The 23,062-nt window shown below is 36.2% G+C and overlaps 1 long non-coding RNA gene across 1 annotated transcript; it reads right to left on the bottom strand.

The window, feature by feature from the left end:
* Positions 1–276: 276 nt before the first annotated feature.
* LOC109504921 (uncharacterized) lies at positions 277–8,600 on the bottom strand. Its single transcript, XR_002163387.3, has 3 exons — positions 8,295–8,600; positions 2,151–2,319; positions 277–944 (listed from the first exon to the last, which is right to left on the bottom strand). It is a non-coding gene; the product is annotated as an uncharacterized lncRNA (long non-coding RNA).
* Between the last annotated feature and the right edge of the window lie 14,462 nt (positions 8,601–23,062).

The following is a 23,062-nucleotide window of genomic DNA, read 5'->3' as shown; positions in this document are numbered from 1 at the left end:
TTGGTGTTGAGGGTTTGAGTTGTACAAAAATGAAAACATGGAAGGTTATGCCTTGGACTAATGAAGAAGTGATAGGGAAAAGATTTTGAAGGATTTGTGGGCCTAGCCAGGGATATTGCCAGAATCTAATTCTGTCTCCAGTCCTGGCAGTGTGATGCTACAAAGAAAGCTATAACTATAGTTTAGCACTGCTTTCAAGAAAGGGGGATGCTGTGGATTAGATAATGTTATTAAAGTGAAATATGTATATTGACTGCAATATGATTCGGTATGATAGATAGCCAAAGCACTGAATTGTTTGAAAGAAGATGCCATCTCCATTTACATAGGAGGGAGAGGTTCATCAGTTATAGATTTCCACTAACCAACAACAATGCCTAGCTATATAAAGAAGAAAGAGGAACAAAATAGATACTCTCATCTGTTCCCCCACAGCAAAAAAGAAATATAACAATAGACAAAAAATAAGGCACTGAAAAACATGAAATCTTGAAAAAACATGCAGGCACTGACCCAAAGATAAAGACCAAACTAAAGGAGATAAATAACAAACTAACGAGAAAGTGAAAAAAAGGAAGGGAAATCCAAAGAAGCACACTAGATGGTAAAAATTGTAAAGAAACACCATTATAAAGGAAGAGAAACCTGGCCTATGCTCCGAAGGCTCCCCAAATAGTTCGTCACAACCACCGATCAGCAAAAAGGAAGAAAATACCAATAGAATTAGCTCCTCACCATGCATAGCATGACAGCACTAAAGCTACCAACCAAAAGAGCCAATCCAAGACTGGCACTGTTGACTTCCCGCTGCAAAGATGATAATGGCATATAGGAGGAACAACACCTGCCGCATCAACTTTCTGCTACATATGCTGTCACAATGGTTTTAAAGGGCAGCTGCTCTATGTAGGTGGTGTAGAAGCTGTACACAGGCAGTTGAGAAACTGCATAGAGCACATGCAGTATGTGGGGTGCATATGTGAGTGCTTATACCAACAATGACTTTTTTTTTTTTGGGATAAATAATAACAACATGAATAACAATAGAAACTAATAATTAGTATTTTTACCTAGTATCTAATACCAAATAAAAATAACATAAACAACATTTTGACCATATCTTACTCAAAAACATTTTGACAATATCTTTAAAACTGGACTGGATAGCGAACCGGCAAGCTGTCTGGTTCCCGGGTTGACCGGTTAGACCGATCCAACAAGTAGATCCGACCAGTGACATCAGCAAGATGTTATTATGACAACATAATTGTATTCTTATTTTTCAAAAAAATTTAAAAAAAAATCACAAAAAAAGGGGAAAAAAGCAAACATAAAAATATAATTTTTTAGCCTATTTGTCAATTAATGTACACCAAATTCATGCAAATAAATCAAAATAATATGAATCTATTTCAAGATTCGCATCTCGATATCGGACCCAATATCAGAAAAATCCTATTATAGTGTCAATACATGGTTTGGTATGGTATGGTAGCATTGGTATGAGATGGTACGATGTCCCTTTATGAGGTGGAACGATATATTGGTATGGTACGCCCTATACTGGATGGCATGGGGCAGTACAACAAATCATGATCTGCTTAATATAATACCTTCTATAAGCTATTATCTTAACAAAGCCCTCATACAAGTTCAAATCCACATACAAATACATCATCCCAACAAAGTCCACCTATAATGTTCAAATTCAAATTCAATTATTCAAATACATCATCATACCTAATCCATAAACCATCATTTGACAAAGTCCAGATACATAATCTAACAATCTAAATTCCAATACCACCATAAATCACCATTGAAGAATGTACCAAATTACAAAATCCCAAAAGAACCAACAAGTCTGATTCAAAGTTAACAAATCATTTTTCAAATTAAGGTAGTGGTCCTACCCAATCATCATCATCATCATCATTATTGCCATGGCCACCACCATTTTCTTCACCATTTTCACCACCAAAAGATGATAAATTAACTTCTTGAATTTGGACCACATCATCATCCTCATTATCCATAAACATTTCAACAAATAAACAAATACAAGGTATGTTTCTAAAATAGATAAATAAGTATTAACCTAATGCTTCAATATTCCACATATAATTTTAATCAAGTAATAACAAACTAACCTCTAGAGGTATTGGAACTTGCTCCTTTTCCATTTCCTCATTTGTTAAGCATCTCTCCTAACTCCTTATCATCAAGCTCCGGTTCTGGATCTTCCTCAACCACCCAAAACTCTACTATATCTATGCATTCATAGTCAACAGGATCATAGGACCTTTCTTGTTGTAAAGCCTACAAAATTGTCTTAAATTCAAGAATAATTCAAATATGTTCTCACTAATATGATAACAAATTAGCAAGTAAGAGGTGACCGAATAAGAGACAAGAAGCAAAGAATTTACAAAATCATAAATCTTTATAACTATTTCTCAAACAGAGGTTCTAATGAATGTATACAAGATTATTAAGCTTTTGATACTCCAATCCATTTCCCTTCTGGGATGCATACACTTGAAAATGCTCCAATTTCGTTCACACCCCCAAGAAGTCATCGGACTAAGAAGTGGAATTGCCAACTTTCGCAAATTTGGAGCATCATGCCCAAACAATCTCCACCACTCATCTGGTGAAAATAAAACAAATACTAGCAAATGAATAGATTGCATGCATCAATGATATGTATATAATTATATATAAAGAAGGATACGATTTAAAAATTGAGTTCATTATATTTACTACATCCCATACCAATAGTCTTGCAACTAGTTAAAGATGTTGCTTGTCCAAAGCTCCTCAATCAGTCTCGAAACAATCCAGTCTCCTCCGACAATTTTGTCTTGCTACCCATAACCCTTTGCTCAATGGCATCTAAGAGCCCCAACATAACCTCTGGCTTGTGACAGAACTTCTAATCATATTGAAAAGCTAGATGCAACCAATATGCTGTGGCATGGATATTTTGGCATAATTGACTATCCAACCACTTCTTAATGATTCGAGTGCAGGGCTTGTACATTTCTTCTTATTTTGAAATGTCCTCTTAATCCTTTACGAGCTTGTAGATGCCCTCATAGACATAACCCAAAGCAGGCTTCTCATCAGAGTCAACAAGATGCAATAAATGAATGAGAGGACCGACAATTTTTATAACCACAAAAACATCATTCCAAAACTTCTCATCTAGAATGATCTTTGTCGATTCTCTAGCTTTATCTAATCTAGACAATCACAATTTTCTGAATGGCTCACTACTCACTAATGCTTGCAAGTCCTGCTTGCGATCATGAAGACTCTTCAATGCAATGAAGGTGACAGCAAAGCATCAGTCATGATCTTATAAGACCTGTCAAACCAAGCCTCTTCGTCAACCAATTCAAACATCATTTATGATTATAAGCAAATATTGATACCTTTGATCCTCGGTCTGCTAAATCCACCACATGAGGCATCTCCCTAATATCCTTCAAGATCAAATTTATGTAGCGAGCTGCACAGCATGACCAACTAATAGAAGGATATTTCTTACAAACCAACCTCCCAGCAGCCATATAGTTGCTACCATTATCCATCACCATATGAACAACATTACTCAGACAACCCATTTCCACAATTTCTAAAAATAGATTACACAAAGACTAGCCATCCGTCACAAAGTCTGGAGCATCAATTGATTTGATGAAAGACATTCCTCCAGGATAATACACCAGAAAATTTATTAGTCATCTTTGTCTACCCATCAGTCCAACCATCAACCATAATGGTGCATCCCATATCAGCCCAAGTGCTTCGATATGACTCAATAAGCAACTCAACTTCTTTCTTGTCAACCCTTAATAAATTAAATCATTATAACCGGACCCTTGTATCCAAATCCCATATATGCTATAGCACCTATCATAGGCTGATAATAAAATGAATTCACAACATTTATAGGGATATGAGCATCATAGAAGGATCGAGCAATAGCCATGTCTTTTTCATGCCATTTCTTTGGGTTTTGAAGATGAGCTTTGATAGACATCTGAGTATGGTCTTGGGGTTTGGCGAAGTAAGAATTTATTCCCCACAATTGTTTTCCTCTTTCTTTTTTTTAGTACTTGTAGCAAGACCAGTACCACCACTCTCATTGATGGAAATGCCTTTAGCTTGTGAATGAGGAATCTCTTGAACCTCAACATCTTCTGGCAAGTCACCCTTAAATTGATATACACCACGACCAAATGGATTTGCTTCCTCATAATTTACTTGTTTCTCTTTTTTTCCTTGAACAACTTCCTTCAAACTTTCTTGCATCCTATATCAGACATCTCCAGAACCTTTTTACATGAATCAACATTGTCTTTTTGTCTAGCAAGATGTTGCTTTATTCTATTAATGCCACCACCCTGCAAAACCTTCTAACAAAACCCATGAATAATGATTCACTTTCCATCAGCAGTTGTTCCATCAGTGATATTGTAGATGGTGCTGAATTAGTAGTCTTAATAGCTAATTATCCTGCAAAAATACAAAAATGATTCATTTATTATGTCAATATAATTAAAAACCAAAAATAAGTGCATACCAATGTTACATGTCTGGATTAAAAGCCTCAGCATAGGAGAAATCTATTCTCTATTCCCCAGCATTGATCTCTATATGAATTGAAGAGCCCATTGAGTTGTTTATGGGCAGTTGCAAGAGATTTGAATGGTTGGACAAAATCTCTCTACATTGTTGAGGTGTGATAGTACAACTACAGATAGAGATATGCACATTATTTTTTATAAGAGAAGGAAATCAAGACTAGAACAAACATGAATATGCATTCTTAATCAAACGAACAATACATGGATGACAGCTCTACATGACATTACTCTCAATTGGAGCATAAACATGAAAGAATCATGAATCCTCTACTTAGAAAATGTTATAATCTTATAAAGATTTTGGTAGCAGTAGTTTATTGCTTCTTAAAATAGATGAAAATAAAAGAAAGGAAGAGCAAATGTTTCATGCAAATGCTATCTTCAACATCCATCTCCATGTGGTGTTTCATTAATTTATAGAGAAACAAAAATATAAAAACAACAATAATACCAATGGATCCTAGAGTTTTCCATTTCACTTTTAATGAAAAGAGGGGCTAAACCCTTAATCACAGCCTTAAAAAACTACACACAAGCATCTGAAGAAGCATAATAGCTAACAGGTTGAGGGAAGTCAAATAGATAGCAAAATAAAAATTCCTTAACTAAAAGCAATCATCATATTCCCTACCCACTCAAAAAGCAAAAGAACAATAATCATGCAGATGCGCTTTAGGCTACATGCTGAAAAAGCAGATGTCAAATCATCTAAATGGAAGCACTGATACACGAATCACATTCTAGTATCTTAAAGTTCCATGGATATCAAACAGTCCTTAATTAGAACCCCTTAGATTTATCATGTAAGCTAATGAAGCCAACAAATATTTCCCACCATATGGTTGGGGAAATGGCCAGTGCAACAGAAACATTTGAAACATTTGGCATCTCCTAGTTCTAATGCAACAGAAACAAAGTTTTGATACATCGAGAATACAAAATTTGGGTTATTAATAATCTTTGAGAGAATGATTAGGAATGCTAAATCACTTATTAATATGAATAGCTATTCAACAATTAATATCTCTAAAACTCTAACAAACTTAAGCTAAGAGGGACTGAGGGAGGAAGAAGGGGAGAAGCAGGGAGGGAGGAAGATGGAGAGGGAAACCATTGCTGGCTGCGGGCCACTATGACAAGCAGCACAGTAGCCATAAGGGCAGTAGTGAGAGGGGGAGGGGCCACTAGCCACTAGAGTTGGGACACTGTGGTAGGGTGCCGCAACAAAGAAGCAGGGAGAAGAGTGAGAGACCAGGCAAGCCACAGCCAGAGAAGAGGTCGGAAAGGAGGGAGAGGGAGAGGGGAAAAAGAGAGAAGCAATAGGGGAAGAATATTATTGGTAGGCCTCGCCTCCGTCCGCATCCGCCATGTCCATCATCATCGGCCATCGAAAAGAAGACAATCAAAGAGAAAGGACCATTGAAGACCACAAAATAGAGGGAAGAAAGCAAATAGAGGGAGAACTGCTTAGGGTTTTGGCTGGAGAAGAAAAACGAGCTGCTTAGGGTTTCGACTTTAAGAATTTTGAGTTAAAAAAAAAGGTGGTCAGACCGGACCAGACCAGAGCAGCCGGTCTGACCAGTTCATCTGGTTCCCCCGAGTTTGACTGAGTTCTGACCATTTTTAAAATATCCTTTGAATTGGACCAAACAAGCGACTAGTTCTCGATTAAGCTGGTCAAATCGGCTAGTCTAGTCCATTTTAAAAACATTGCATTTTGACACTATTAAAACCATATTAGCTTCACATGAAACCCAAAGCAAACCTAAGCATCAGCTTGAACCCACTTCACGTGCACAAGCCTATGTAAGAGTGGGTGGTATATGTGGCTCTAGAATGCTACCTCACATATGCAATACCAAGCAAGCTATATATGCAGCATAACATATAGTAACAGCATATAAGCAATGTCGTTCGATCAAGAGACTGCATATCTGCATACGCATATGCAGTCATATGCCGCCATATGCACCACATCTTAAAACAGTGGCTGCCACCATACTAATAGTATCAAAGAATTGTTAAGTCATCCATCATTCAAGCATTATGAATATGTAAGAATTGTTATTACTCAATAAAGATCAAACTAATAGTACCAAAGAAGCACAGAAGCCTGTATAAGATTAGTTTATCAAGTCCGAACCCAATTAATTCAGAAAAGTTAAAAAATCAATAGAATGTCAATTCTGAATCAGGAAATAATGATAGCATGAATAAAATCATGAAATATGAATAATTTCTATAAGAATTAGGATAATCAGGATTTTTCTCAAGTAGCATTTGACTTTGCGCTCAACAATCCAGAACTCTTAACTACAGGGTCCAATCTCATCTTAAAGTACCTAGTTAACCAATTACAAAGTCCAGCTGTTACAATGAACTGTTTCTCAATAGATAACACAAATAGCGAAATAGGATTAAAAAAAAACATAATTACCAAGTCACAATTTGAATTATGTATATATGATTATAATGACAAATTAAGTATGACATAAAGAAAAGATAAAGAAAACCTAACTTCTACAAAAATTTAAACAAAACAAAAAAAAAAATATTTACCGATCCATTCATGCAAATGATGTAGGTCACAAAGAATGATAGGAAAGAAGACAGATATAAACTATGATTACTACATTATCTTGTTTGACAAGCTAAAAAACAGAGGGATTTCTCTTCTCTCTCTCTTCTTGTTGTTCTGACATAGAACAAAAAATTTAGGAAACAGAACTCCTCAGATGTCTCTTCATCTCCACACTGAAGCCAGCATATTAAAAAGCTGCTTTCAGCAATTGGAACGATAAAAAGAGGCAACTTGAAAGTTTCATCATCACAGGAGCATCTTCCTGAACAGATAATACCCAATAACCTACTACTCTAAATCCAAAACTCAGAAAATTTGAAGATAAATGCTACCTTTATGCAAGGCAATTTATTTCCTACTTATTGAAATGGGCATGTTTTAACTTGTAAACAAAGTTGATATTTGGAACAATCATGTATTAATGGCAGAAGCAGAAAGAAGAAAAGGAAACACTAAACTGGTGCTTCTTATCTTTTTCTCTGTTTTTGTTTTTCCTCTATGGACAAAGAATTGATGTTGAAGTGAGAATAAACAATTCCTTGATCTGAAGTTACACTGCACCGCCCCGACTTCAAATTATAGTCTATCAATATTTACATCTATAAAATAATTAAAAAATATGAAGTAACAGATGGCAGTCCCAACTTTTAAGTAATATAAATCAAGTTGATTTCTTAGTATCAATTAGGACTTCACCAGTAAGAGTTTATACTGCAATTTGAGATAGAAATGAAATATTAATACTTCAAAGGGGTTCCATCTTAGCAGTCATTACGCATTAGATCTAAAACATGTCGATTGTTCTTCACATAAAAAGGAAAGTATATTTCAGAATATTTCACTGGAAATTATCACAGAGACAAAATCATAAAATACTATCAACTTCTTGTCCCAATATACAGACTCTCACAAAGAATTCTTCCAAACAAATTCAAACCACAACATGATTGGTGGATTATGATTTAATAAGTCCAACAAAAAACGAGAGAAGGAAAAAACAACTGACAACATTTTATATCTTTGGTTAGGGTTTAGTGTTTAAACGACCACCACCATACCGAGAAAGAAAGGAGAAAACAGCGTAAGATCCTTTGGAGACTTTGATTCTTCGCGATCATCCACCACCGATCAAGATAGGCGAACAATAGTAGGTACAGCGAAGAGGCAATTGAAGCGAATAGGCGGCGGGTCGAGGGTTTTGAGAGGCAGCAAAGGGCACGGAGGACGCTTTCCGTTTTGCAGGAAGGATCGTGGCCCTCGCTTTTTCATCTCACGGTAAGAATGACTCAAAACTATTCACAGTGAGAGCTGCGAAGAGGTCTTGATGGAAGGGCTATGGCCGACCCCAACTTGACCCGATTTCATATTTGGGTCCTGATATCGGACACGGATCCAACTAAATAGCTGATCGGTCAAGTCGGATCCTCTCGATGGAAAAATATTTTAGTTCTAGCAAGCCATTTGGATTGGGTCCGGGCCATATAGCCAAATTATTCAGGTCTAGATTGGAACTTGGTCGAGTTGGGCCTGTCTCATTAGTTTATTGCATAGTTGTCTTCATTATTTATGCTCTTGAATGATCCATTTTGGCTGTTAACAGATGGTCAGAACAATTCATTATAGTCTGCTGTTGTAGTAAGACCAAAGTAGAAAGCTAAATGCTGTGCATGGTATTTATATTTTCGATATGGCAAGATAACTTGCATACTACTTGAGTGTGATTTAGTGATAGTGATTGGGCAGAGCGCCTGGATGATGGATGCACCCTTTGGTACAAAATATTTGAAGTATGGTAGGGAGCTGCCCTCCTTTTGAGTGAATAATGCTGCAAATTGAATCCCCTCCTATATGGGTGAGCACTTGAGTGAAGACCTTCAGGTTAACCATGATATTGTTACCCCTTCTCTTCACGAATTTTATTCTCGGGTTGCTTCTCATTAACAAAAAAAAAAAAAAAAAAAAAAACTGAAGTCTTACATTGATTGGCTTAACATGAGAAGCTGCCTGTTACCCTAGTGAAGGGCTTCAAGAGGGAAATGTGCTCAACAAAACGATCAATAATACCCTTCCTCTTCAATTTGGGGTGGTCCTTCTATTAGAGCACACACGCAGAACATCTCCTCTGACTGTAACAGGCTGCATGCATTCACCAGCATTAAGCAATAGTTGGAACAGCTTGAATAACAAATCAATTTCTAATGCATCAAAACACGAAGGTCAAATAGAATTTCTATGCAAACAAGAACATGTGGCTTCATCTGCACCTCTAGGGGAGGTTATCTTCTGGCCATTCTACATACCCAAATGAAAGGCTGTCATCAGCCAGCTGTCAAAAAATAAAATAAAAAAAATACAAGTTAGATCACATTTGGTTCATGTTCCTAAGAGATAGACTAAAAATAATTGGCATGTTATGTGATTTTCAAAAGCAAGTAGTCAATAGCACTTACTTCAGGAATATAATAATGTACACCGTAGGAGTCAAAAGGAATATAATAATTGCAAGAAATGCTTTGGAGACAAAATCTTGGATAGAATGACTAAACTCTAGAGATGCAAATATGAGATTTTTCGACAGGTTTATAGTTTTAAGAAGAAGGAAAAACACAATTTTCCCTTTGGTGGATGATCAGAGGTATGCAATGAATGATAAACATGCCATTAAACAACTTCTGATTCTACGCTTCATTCATAGATGGACTGATGATCCTGATGTTCAGCCAATGTATCAACCTCTATCTGGTCCATCTATTTCAGGAGAACAAGAAGAAAATTTATTAAAGCTATGTCAATGCAGGAGATTGAGGAAGCTATCAAGGACATGAATCTGGACAATTTTAGGACCACACAGTTTCCCACCCTTTTTCTTTCAAGAATTCTGGTATTTAATTAAAAAGAAGGTCAATGAAGCTGCGAAATACTTCCTTCAATCTAATTTTATGCTCAATTTTGTTGGATTTCGGTCAAGCAGTGGAAGGTTAGATTTCAAAACATTTATGAAACCCAAAAACACCCGAAACCCTAAACCCTAGGATCCTCTTTGATGCATTCAATCAAATTAATAAACTATAATGAAATAAAGCATATAATTATATAAATATCTCAATCGCTATTTTCAATATCTCCACAAGATACACAAGCGTATACCCTCCAACGGTGATCCACATAAGAATTGGTTCAAAGAGTCGCTTCTTCTGAACCTGATCACCGGATCCGAGTTGACCCCGATTTGATTGATTTGATCGAATCATTTCCTGAACCTAATTGAACTACTTCTTGGCTTCTTGGTAACTTGGCTAGACCTCTTAAGACTCTCTAGAGCCTTATCCTAAACCAATTAGGACTTAAAATAGGCTAGATAGGCTTGTCCTAAGAGAACTAAGGGTGTAAGAGAGAGAGGAGGAGAGGATTCTTGTCTTAAACAATATAAGAGAGCATGTAAGAATTGAATGATCTCCTCCCTTGGTGCTGCCCCTTATTTATAGTTATAGATGGGACATGAAAAGCATCTCACGGTGATTTTTCAACCGCCAAATGAAGAGGTTTATTAAAATGAAAAGACTTATCTCAGAAGAACTCTTCGGAATGAAAATACCGTTTCACAGCCTTCTCACGCGCATATTTTGGAAGAAATCTTTTGGTATCCCAACTTAAATTAGAAAATTCTCATATTTTGCCACATGATAGGAGGGTTGTTTCTGATTTAAATCACTAAGAGAAACCCCTTATGAAGCTTCTCATTTCTGCATTAAAATAGAAAACTGCCAAGCACCTCTTTGGGAAGTCTTCACGCGCATGCATCTATATTCTCCCTTCTTCCACACCTTATCATGCCATCAAATACCTTAAAACCTATGCTAGGTTGATGGAGGGTTTGATAAGCTGCCACACGGATCTTAAACCCATCAGAGAAGGACTTTGTAGAATCCTCCATGCTAAAATAAGTGAGCACCTATCATATTGTGCACCAAACTTTAGATAGAGTCCAATCCCCTTTGGACTCTATCATTCCAACATCGAAAAGGGCCATGTGGCACCATCTAATGGCTGCCCCACATCAGAAGAGAATTTAAATTAATTTTTAATTAATTTGATTTATAAACTAGATCAGATTCGAATCGATATTAACCAAAATAGGAGCTAGGATTAGCCTACAAGTGCTAGCTTGTCAATTAGCCACCCAATTAGGATCTAATGACTCATAATTCAATTCAAATAAATTTTTTGATCAATTTCTTAATGTGTGTGGCCCATTGGACTCTACATCTAGCTAGTAGTAGGTCCAGATATATATTGATCTGATTTGATTAGATTCTATCTAATCGATTTAGGTCAAATCCAAATAGACTTGAGTTGTCAAATTAGAACCTTTTCTAATTGGCTCATGAATTAATTTCTTTAATTCATGAAAACATACAAGGCATGATTGTTGTCTAGTAACGTATCATATCTATCCAAAAAATATAAAATATTTTGATTAAAATATCAAAAATATTCTTAAGTGGCAAGTACCATGCAATTCAATCCTTCGATCATCTTTCATCCTGAATAAGTAATGGGTATGGAAAAATATCAAATCCTAACACTTATTCGAATGAATCTCTATTCACTAATGATGACTCGACTTATGAAATATTAAAAACTATTTTTTTTATTTTTATCTTACTTTGATCAAAGATTTTTCGAGTCATCAACTGACGAGATTACTTAGGATAACATCTCCCCTTACCGAGAGTGATCGATTTCTTATTGACTTCTCACTACTTTCATACATATATTACCATATTCAGAACACCCACACATATCTTAGAAAGTCATGATAGAAAATAAATCAAAATATAGATATATATATATATATACAAGATACCGTGATAGTCTCAAGTCAAAGGACTACATGCACGATTCCCATTAAGAGAACCATCTTTTGACATGTAAGTAAGACTTCCATAAGATGTAATTCTCATGATGGATCACTTCAGTGAACTCATCCTCTTAGCATTCATATCTTTATATTAGTATCCTCACACAAGTGATTGTGAGATTAATCACTCTCTCCATTGAGCATACATAGGATGTGCCAGTCTATCCAGTATCATTGACTTCCCACTCAATGATCTTATAACTGAAAAGATTTTAGATTAAGATTTTAAGATTTTATATCTCACTGACATAATTTAATCATTGTCCTAAAACCATTGTCCTAACTTATGGGGTTCATCATAGTTTTAATAAAACAATGCACAACATATGATGAAAAATGCCTCAATTATGTTCGTAACAAAATATGTTAATTACTTGAATATAGAAGATAAAGCAGATTAATCCCTTTACATATACTATAAGATTGGCTTGCAGGGCATTAACTCTTTCAATTTTTCACTTGCACTAAAATCAATCATCCTTGTATTTAATTCCCATACAATTAAGATGATGATCTAATATTTACTGTGACAAGACCTTAGTGAATAGGTATGTTGTTCTTTGTATCCACTCATTCTATAACAATATCTTTTCTTTCGATAATTTCTCGAACAGTGTAAAAGCATCTTACAATGTGCTTGAATTTTTTATGAGATCTTAGTTCCTTAGCTTGAGCTACAGTCCCAGTGTTATCATAGTAAAGTGGCACGAGATGTTCAATCTCAGAAACTACATCCAATTTGGTGATGAACTTCTTCATCCAGATAGTTTTCTTGGTGGCTTCACTAACAGTTATATATTCTACCTCAGTAATTGAGTCAGTTACATTCTACTATTTGAAACACTTCCAACTCACTACTCCTCTATATAAGGTAAATACATAGTTTGATATAAACTTGTCATCATCAGGATCAGATTGAAAACTAGAATCAGTATATCTTTTTAGTTTTAAATCAGACCCTCCATATATAAGAAAAATATCCTTAGTCTTTCTCAGGTACTTAAGAATATTTTTCACTACTTTCCAATGTTTCTCTCCAGGATTAGCCTAAAATCTACTAGTTATGCCTAAAGTATAAGCCACATCAAGCCTGGTACATAATATGGCATATATAATAAACCCTACTACCGAAGCATAAAGTATAGAACTCATTCTATTTCTCTCTTCAGATATCTTTGAACACATCTTCTTAGAGAGATGTATGCCTTGATCTATAGGTAAGTAACCTCTTTTACTTTTCTCTATATTGAATCTTTTCAACACTAAATCAATATATCTAAATTGGGATAAACCTAACATCCTTTTAGATCTATCTCTGTAGATCTTTATATCAAGTATATAGGATGCCTCTTTCAAATCTTTCATGAAAAATTTTTTAGATAGCTAAGATTTGACTGATTGTAACAATAGAATATCATTCCCCATGATAAGAATGTCATCAACATACAGGATCAAAAAGACAATGACACTCCTATTAGTCTTTTTATACACACATGGTTCATCCATATTTTTAATGAAGCCAAACTTTTTGACTGTTTCATCGAAATAAATGTTTCAGCTTTTCGATGCTTGTTTTAATCCATAAATAGATTTTTTAAGCTTGCATACTTTGTTTGGTCTCCCACTTAAGACAAACCCTTCCGACTGTGACATATAAACTTCTTTCTCAAGATTGTCATTAAGAAAAATAATTTTTACATCCATTTGTCAGATTTTATAATCATAATATGCAGCTATGGCAAGTATTATCCTGATAGACTTGAGTATAGCCACTAGTGAGAAAGTTTTATCATAGTCAATTTCTTGTCTTTATCTGAAATCTTTCACCACCAACCTAACCTTGTAGGTTTCAACTTGGCCATTAGCTCCAATCTTTCTTTTGAAAATCTATTTGCACCCTATCGGGGGTTATACCCTCAGCTGCATCAATTAAAGTTCATACTTTGTTTGAATATATGGAGTCTATTTTAGATTTTATGGCTTCAAGCCATCTATTAGAGTCTTTACTCATGATAGCTTCCTAATAAGTCAGAGGATCATCATCCTGTATGATCTAAGTTTCATTATTATTTTTGATGACAAAACCATATCTTAGAGGCGCATTTCGTATCTCTCTGACTTTTGGAGAGGTGTGTTATGTAGATATATACTATCATTGGGTTCATTAGGTTGAGGTTCAAGTTGTGGACTATCCATAAATTTTTGAGAAATTGTATGTAGATCTTGAACTTCTCCAAGTTCAACTATCCTCCTATTATCTTTTTCTTAGATAATTTTTTTTTTCAAGAATGTAACATGTCTACTGATAAAAACTTTTTATTCAGTAGGATGATAGAAATAGTATTCAATACTTTCTAGAGGATATCCTATAAACCTATATTTTTCTATCCTAGCACTTAGCTTATGTCCAAAAATATTTTTGACATAAGCTGGGTAACCCCAAATTTTAAGATGTTTAAGATTAGATCTTTTGCTTTTCCATATTTTATGTGGAGTACTAGTGACAGAGTTAGAAGGTATTCTATTTAAAATATAGGCAGCAGTTTCTAGGACATATCTCCATAATAAAATAAGAAGGTCCGTAAAGTACATCATGGACTGCACCATATCTAATAAGGTGCGATTCTTTCTTTCGACTACACTATTTAATTGTTGTATATAAGGAGGGATCCATTCAGAGAAAATATCATTTTTCTTCAGATAATCAATAAACTTACTGGATAAGTATTCTCCTCCTCGATCAGATCTAAGAATTTTGATATTTTTTTCAGTTTATTTCTCAACCATCTTTTGATACTTCTTAAATTTTTTTAAGACTTGAGATTTGTGTTTCATAAGATACACATATCCAAACCTTGATCGATCATCAATAAATATGATGAAATAAGAGTATCCACCCATAGCATGAGTTGTCATAGGTCCACAAATATCTGAATGTATTAAGCCTAACAATTCACCAGCCCTTTCTCCATGACCAGTGAATGGAGATTTGGTCATTTTTCCCATGAGGCATGATTTATAAGTTTTCAATGATTAAAAATTATTAGAATCAAAGAACTCATCTTTGATTAACTTGTTAATCTTTGACTCACTGATGTGATCAAGTCGGCAATGCCAGAGAATGTCATATTATCATTTTCTCTTTTTTTTTCTTATTTTTATCCATCATAAAAATATTATCATTAAGTAGAAGTGTAAAGAGACAATTATCTACATATGCCTTTCCAATAAACCTATTAGATAAAAAAATAGAGCAACTATTGCTCTTTGCTTTTATTTCATAACCATGTCTCAATAACATTGGTATAGAAAATAATATTTCTAATTACATTGGACATATAATAACAATCTTTTCAGACAAATAATAGGTGCCAACTGCTTCTGCTTGAATGGATTCTCCATTAGCTCTATGTAGCATGAAGTCACCTTCCTTTAAACTTCTAATTTTCTATAGGCCCTGTAATAACTTGCATATATGAGACCCATAAGCAGTATCTAATATCTATGAATTAGAAGTTGAAGCACTTAATGAAAAGCTAGTTTGTATCATGTACAAACCTTTAGATGCTCCACCAGCATCTGGCTTCACAGTTGCAAGATAGGTCTTGCAATCTTTCTTCCAGTATCCCTGCTTATCGCAATGAAAGTAGGTACCATCTTTGAAGACCTTCTTCACATTTTTCCTCTTGAAGTTGCTATCTTTAAGATTCAGCTTTTTATTTTTCTTTAGACGCTTATCCTTTGCCATCTTCTTCTTCTTATCCACTTGAAGAAGATTAGCTTTGTCACTCTTAAAGTGATTTTTAGTTATTTTTAACATGTTTAACAGCTCAGACAAAATGGTATTCAGTTTGTTCATATGATAATTAATAATTGTGAGAAGGATTTGGAGAGTGATTGCAGGATCAAGTCCTGAGATAGCTCTCCATTCATAACAAACCCTAATTTATCTAATCGTATGATTAAGTCAATCATTTTCAAAATATGGGCTTACACAGTTGAGCCTTCACTCATTCTTGCACGAACAACTGTTTCGATATTTCATATCGAGCAGTTCTACTTTTCTCTCCATACAACTCCTTCAAGTTAAGAAGTATGGACTGAGAGTTCATGCCATCATATTGCCTTTGAAGTTCATTGGTCATCGAGGCCAACATAATACATTTGATAGTTGTACTGTCATTCTGCCACATCTTATATGTGGCCTTTTCCTCCTCCGTAGCATCTTCTTCGATCGATCCTGGATCAGGAATGTCAAGGACATAGGAGATTTTCTCCTGAGTAAACACAATCTTCAAATTTTTCAACCAGTCCATAAAGTTAGGACCGATCAATTTATTTATGTCTAATATACTATGCAGTGATAATAAAGATGCCATTTATGCAGAAGTATTCTACATTAAATAAAAAATAACTTATAAGCAAATACTCATGATGACATGCATAAATAAAAGAAGACTTAAATCTAATTATGTCTCCCACTATTTTATCACATCTACCATATCCCTCATATATGATAGACGAGAAAATCCTAATTTGATTTCTTTAGTGGGGTTGAGATCTTTATTTCTCATAAATATCTTATGGTTATACAACAAACATTGATGAGTTCAAGAGTAGGAAACACCCTTTTCAATTGCATCTAAGCAATTCTCAACATATCACTGGCCTGTAGCACACTCATAGTCTTGTGGTTGCGCAACAAATTATAGTGTCTAGTTTAGTTTGATCGATCATTTATATATAGTCAAATTTGAATAATACTGTCTCTGTGGTTGCACAACAAAGTAGCACATCCAAAAATACTGTAAGCTTTTAATATACATCAGGACTATATTACATCTGTCTCCATAGCAAGTCTTACGGTTGTACAATAAACCTACTATGGATCTTGACATAATATTGATCTAGTATGAAGGAAGGCCCTGAGTAGTATTTTCAATATTAAAATTTTTAATTTCTATACCTCTTAACCAAATTGATCAGATAAGTAGGTGGGAGTCCCCCCATTGCTTTCCTTAGATCTCAATAAATTGATCAGGTCAGTCAATAAATCAATTAAAGAACTATCTTTAGCACTTTTCTCAATATCAATTGATCAAGAATTGGTTAACCTATGGTTGCTGTCACTACCACTTAATATAATTTTTATGAGGACTTTACCAGTCTCATGCATATTCTAATATATAGCATCTATACTATAATCATAACAAATCATATGAAGCATTGCATATTAAGCATATCATAATTGATATTACAATTGAACATATGAAACATAATACTTGACATAGAATTTCAAATTCAGAATTTACTTTGCATAACAAATGAAAATATATTAAACCCTAGATCATGAAGCCAATAATATAATTTGATTGAACCAACCAAAGGAGGCTCTGATATCATTGTTGGGTTTCGATCAAGCAGCGGAAGGTTGGATTTCAAAATATTTATCAAACCCAAGAACACTCGAAACCCTAAATCCTAGGATCTCCTTTGATGCATTTAATCAAATTAATAAACTATAATGAAATAAAGCATATAATTATATAAATACCTCAATCGTTATTTCTAATATCTTCACAAGGTACACAAGTGTATACCCTTCAATAGTGATCCACACAAGAATTGATTCAAAGAGTCACTCCTTTTGAATCCGATCATCGGACCGACTTGATCCTGACTTGATCGATTTGATCGAATCGCTTTCCGAACCTCACTTGGACCACTTTTTGGTTTCTTGACAATTTGGCTAGACCTCTTAAGACCCTCTAGAGCCTTATCCTAAGTCTATTTGAGCTTAGAATAGGCTAAATAGGCTTATCCTAAGAGAACTAGGGGTGTAAGAGAGAGAGGAGGAGAGGATTCTTATCTTAAGCAAGACAAGAGAGCATGTAAGAATTGAATGATCTCTCCTTTCAGTACCACCCCCTATTTATAGTTATAGATGGGGTGTAAAAAGCATCTCACGATGATTTTTTAATCACCAAATAAAGAGGTTTATCAAGATGAAAAGACTTATCTCATAAGAACTCTTCGGAATGAAAACACCATTTCACAGCCTTCTCACGTGCATGCCCACGGAAGAAATCTTTTGGCATCCCAACTTAAATTAAAAAATTCTCATATTTTGCCACATGGTAGGAGGGTTATTTCTAATTTAAATCACTAAGAGAAACCCCTTATGAGACCTCTCATTTCTTCATTAAAATAGAAAATCACCAAGCACCTCTTTGGGAAGTCTTCATGTGCGTGCATCTATCTTTTCCCTTCTTTCAAGCCTTATCATGCCATCAAACATCTTAAAACCTATGCTAGATTGATGGAGGTTTGATAAGCTACCTCACAGATCTTAAACCCTTCAGAGAAGGACTCTATAGAATGAAGCAAAAATTCAGTGCAGGGGCAAAATAGTAATTTTAAAATTTTTTCAAAATTACTATTTTACAGCAAAATTATTAATTAATCTCATTAATTAATACTAATTAATCCTACACTAAGATCTAAATATGATACAACAGCATGCATTTAAATTTGAAATTCAAATTTAAAACAGTAAACATTTTACTGTACTATGTTCAGAACACATCACCTTTTACGGGTAGTCGATCACCGCAATCTGATCACCGTCGGGGGCTTTGATCATCATGTCACAGCCACACTAGTGTCTGATCTCTACGGATCATCCACACGAAGCTCCCGTCTGATCGGTTCCTCATGAATGCTAGTTCGTGATTTTACCCTTTTGATGGCTGATGTTGATCGAACTCCTTCGATCGATGTGTGCCGACTCCTCGGAAGCTCCGATCATCTGCACATTGGTTGAGAGGCTGATGGATCTCTCTTTAAAATTTGATAGACTCACGACACTCGTGGCACACCAATATCACTTCCCAAACCCTAGGTAGAAATCCTAGGGTACACACCAAAAACCTGCGCCCACTTCTCTCTCCTTTTTCTCTCCTCTCGGTAAATTTTGAACACTTCAAAATTTTTTTAGAACCTCCCCACGCCTCTTATCTCTTTTTTTTTTTATTGCCCATGCCCTCTCCTTTCTCATTTTATAAAACATCGCAAGAGATGTTGAAAGCGTGTGAGTGGATAAGAAGAGGTGGTTGCTCACTTAAATTCAAATCAAATTTGAATTCAAGTGTCAACCAATCTTATCCTCATCCTTTTGTGCGAGAAAGAAGAGATGGCGTGGCCCTTTTTTTGTGCGTGAGACTTTCATGAGAAACCATTTCTCGTGTGAAAATGGGCGCACAAAAGAGGATAAGCTGGCGCATGGTTATTTGGTTATCTATTCAAATTCAAAACCCCTTTGAATTTGGATGGGTAACAAACCAAGTTAATCCAAATAATTGCACACAGAAACATGGGCGTGAGAGAAAATTCATGAGAAAATTGCTTCTCGTGAATTCAAATGGGCGCAAGAAGTTGGGTGGCACAGAAATTTAAAACAAGGTGGTTTGATTCAAATTGAGCCAACCTAATTAAAATAGGTTAAGCAAATTAGACCAGATTAAACCCAACACAATTAGGCTTAATTAGACTCAATAAAATCCTAATCAAATAAGGAATTAACTAAGCCTAACCCTGATCAAATCAGGGACTAAACACCTTAGCGATTAGATCAACACTTAACCTAATCGGGTCAATCCAAACTGAATCCAATTCAATTGGACTTGATCTAAAAATAATTACTCAATCAAATTGAGTTAATTAGTGATAAATTACTAATTAAATCTCTCATAAATATTGAGTCCAAATCCGATGGGCAATTAGGCATCAGAGACCATCGATATGAAACCATGATCAAAGAGTTCAAATTTCAAATTCAAAATTTGAAACTCAAAATTTTGACCCCGGTACCCAAAATGTGTGGAACTCATGATCAGAGAATCCTAATTCTCAATCATAGAGTCCCAGATAGATAAGACTCATAATCAGCCATCAGATCAGAAGAACCTCTAATGTGTGTGACCCGCAGGTTCGAACCTAAGCCGGTAGCACAAGAACCAATTCCTGTACTAATCGAAGTGACCATCTAGCATGATACCCGACGACCGGATAGGTCGAATAGTCACAATCACAACATTCAGAACCTACATGAATATGGTTACCGTATAATTCATTCCTTTTGACTCCTATGTTTAGGACGACTCAGGGTTAAACTGTCAACCCTGATGAGATCATCCGAATCGTGCTCAACTCAATTAGTCCTGTGACTCCTCACTAGGACTACCCTGGCCAAGATTTTGCTAAATTGAAATATGACTGTACACAGCTCCTAAACTGGAGTGATCAATCCCATCTTGACACACGCACCGACAAGTCAAGTACTTGACTACACCCAGCAGCCTTCCGTCACTGAATTAGAAATTCAGGTAGTCCAGTGCCTAAGTATAGTGAGTTGCTTGCAAGTCACCATGGCGGTCTCAGGTCGGAGGGACATTTATACCCATATCCCATCGAGCAAATTTGACAGCAGAAATAGCTCCGGAGTCGGTCACGTTCAGTGCAGATGTACCATTACATCTCACCTGTATACCATACCAGTGTCTCCACACTCTTTGGTTATGAGGACAACCAATCCATATGGCACACAATGACCTATGCTCGATAAACATTGTCGTCCTTGGTAACAACGTATCATTTGGTCGCGAATAGGTTTAAGGACTAAGTGATAATTCCTCCTTTGTCGAGTCTAAATAGTCCTAAGGACTTCACCACAACACAGGAGTTCATTAGAAGATGAAACATTGTGATAAAAAAATATCAAAATAACTTTTATTTATTTATAATTCATGTACTAATACAGAAGGAGCACAACCGTCAACAGGCTGACGATTGACTTTGGACACTATTCCCAACAATCTTCCACTTGGCCTAAAGCCAATCGGTGCAGTATCTAATACCCATCTTCAACTTGTGGTCGTTGAACTCCTTCATCACAATGGCTTTAGTGAATGGGTCGGTCAGGTTCTCCTTCCCGTCGATCTTCTGAAGGTCGACGTCACCTCGATCCACGATCTCCCGGATTAGATGGTAGCGGCACAGAATATGCTTCGTTCGCTGGTATGCCTTCAGTTCCTTCGCCTGAGCAATGGCTCCAGAGCTGTCACAGTAGAGCAAAACTGGACCAATAAGGGAGGATGCTACTCCGAGCTCGATGATGAATTTTCTCAGCCACACCGCTTCTTTGGCAGCATCTGATGCAGCAATATACTCTGCCTCGCATACTAAATCTGCCACAGTGTGCTGCTTGGAACTCTTCCAGCAGACAGCCCCACCATTAAGGTAAAAATAAATCTGACACACTCTTGCTGTCATCACGATCAGACTGGAAACTCGAGTCTGTAAACCCTATAAGTCTCAAGTCCGATTCACCATAAACAAGCCACTGGTCTTAGTATTTCTTAAATACTTCAGGATGGTTTTAACAACCTTCCAGTGATTCTCCCTGGATTAGATTGGTATCTACTCACTACCCCTAGTGAGTATGCCACATCTGGTCGTGTACATGTCATGGCGTACATGATAGATCCCACTGTCGAAGTATATGAATCTTACCTATACGCTCTCTCTCTTGAGGTGTTGTCGGACAATCCCTTTTCGAGAGAGAAATTCCATAGCCTATCGGTAGATAGCCTTTCTTGAAATTCTCATGCTAACCTTTTCAGCATAGTATCAATGTACGTGGACTGGGATAAGCCAAGCAACCTTTTGGATCTATCTCTATAGATCCTCATCCCTAGGATGTAGGAAGCTTCTCTCAGATCCTTCATGGAGAACTGTGACGACAGCCAAATCTTTATTCTCTGTAATGCAGGGACATCATTCCCGATTAAGAGAATGTCATCCACATACAATACAAGAAATACTACTACTGGACCATTAGCCACTTATAAATGCAGGGCTCTTCTCCGTTCTTAACGAAGCCATACATTTTGATCGTCCTATCAAAAGTATGTTCCAACTCCGAGATGCCTGCTTAAGTCCATAAATGGACCTTTGTAGCTTGCATACCTTAGACTCATCTGTGGATGTGAACCCTTCAGGTTGTATCATATACACCTCTTCATCCAGCTCTCCGTTTAGGAAAGCTGTCTTCACATCCATCTGCAGATTTCATAGTCTAGATGGACAGCTATCGCAAGCATAATCCGAATGGATTTGAGCATTGCCACAGAGAAAACATCTTGTCATAGTCTATACCATAACGTTAATGATATCCCTTGACAACCAGACGGGCTTTATAGGTCTCCACCTTTCCGTCTGTGCCCCTCTTTCTCTTGAAGACCCACTTACACCCTATGGGTTTTACTCCTTCGGGTGAGTCAACCAATGTCCACACATCGTTGATCTTCATGGACTCCATTTGGATTTCATGGCCTCTAGCCATTTCTCAGAGTCAGGTCTCTGATTGCATCCATGTAGGTGATCGGATCCTCATCGTTTTCATCAAATTTGACAAGATCGCCATCCCGGACAAGAAACCATAGTATCTATCCGGTTGATGTGGTACTCTACCAGACCACCTTAAGGTGCATAATCAATGGGCTCTGGATCTGATCTAATCAAATCTGGTTCAGGTTCAGTAACATGTGTCGGATTTTTCACCTGTCGAACTTCGTCAAGTTCGACCTTAGAGGCAACAATTCCTTCACTAAGGAACTCCTTTTCTAAAAAGATTGCCTCAAGACTGACAAACACTTTTGCTCATCAGCAAGGTAGAAATAATACCCTTTGGTCTCTTTTGGGTACCCTATAAAATTATACTTGTCAGACCAGGTCCAAGCTTGTCTGTAATTAAACGTTTAACATAAGCCGAACACCCCAAACCCTAAGGTGCGAGAGTACTGGCTTACGTCCTATCCATATCTCATATGGCGTTTTGGCTACAGA

Source organism: Elaeis guineensis, chromosome 3, assembly GCF_000442705.2.
Source record: "Elaeis guineensis isolate ETL-2024a chromosome 3, EG11, whole genome shotgun sequence".
In the NCBI taxonomy this organism is placed as follows: Eukaryota; Viridiplantae; Streptophyta; class Magnoliopsida; order Arecales; family Arecaceae; genus Elaeis; species Elaeis guineensis.
Note: the sequence above shows the minus strand (reverse complement) of the source record. Positions and strands in the feature narration are given on the sequence as shown.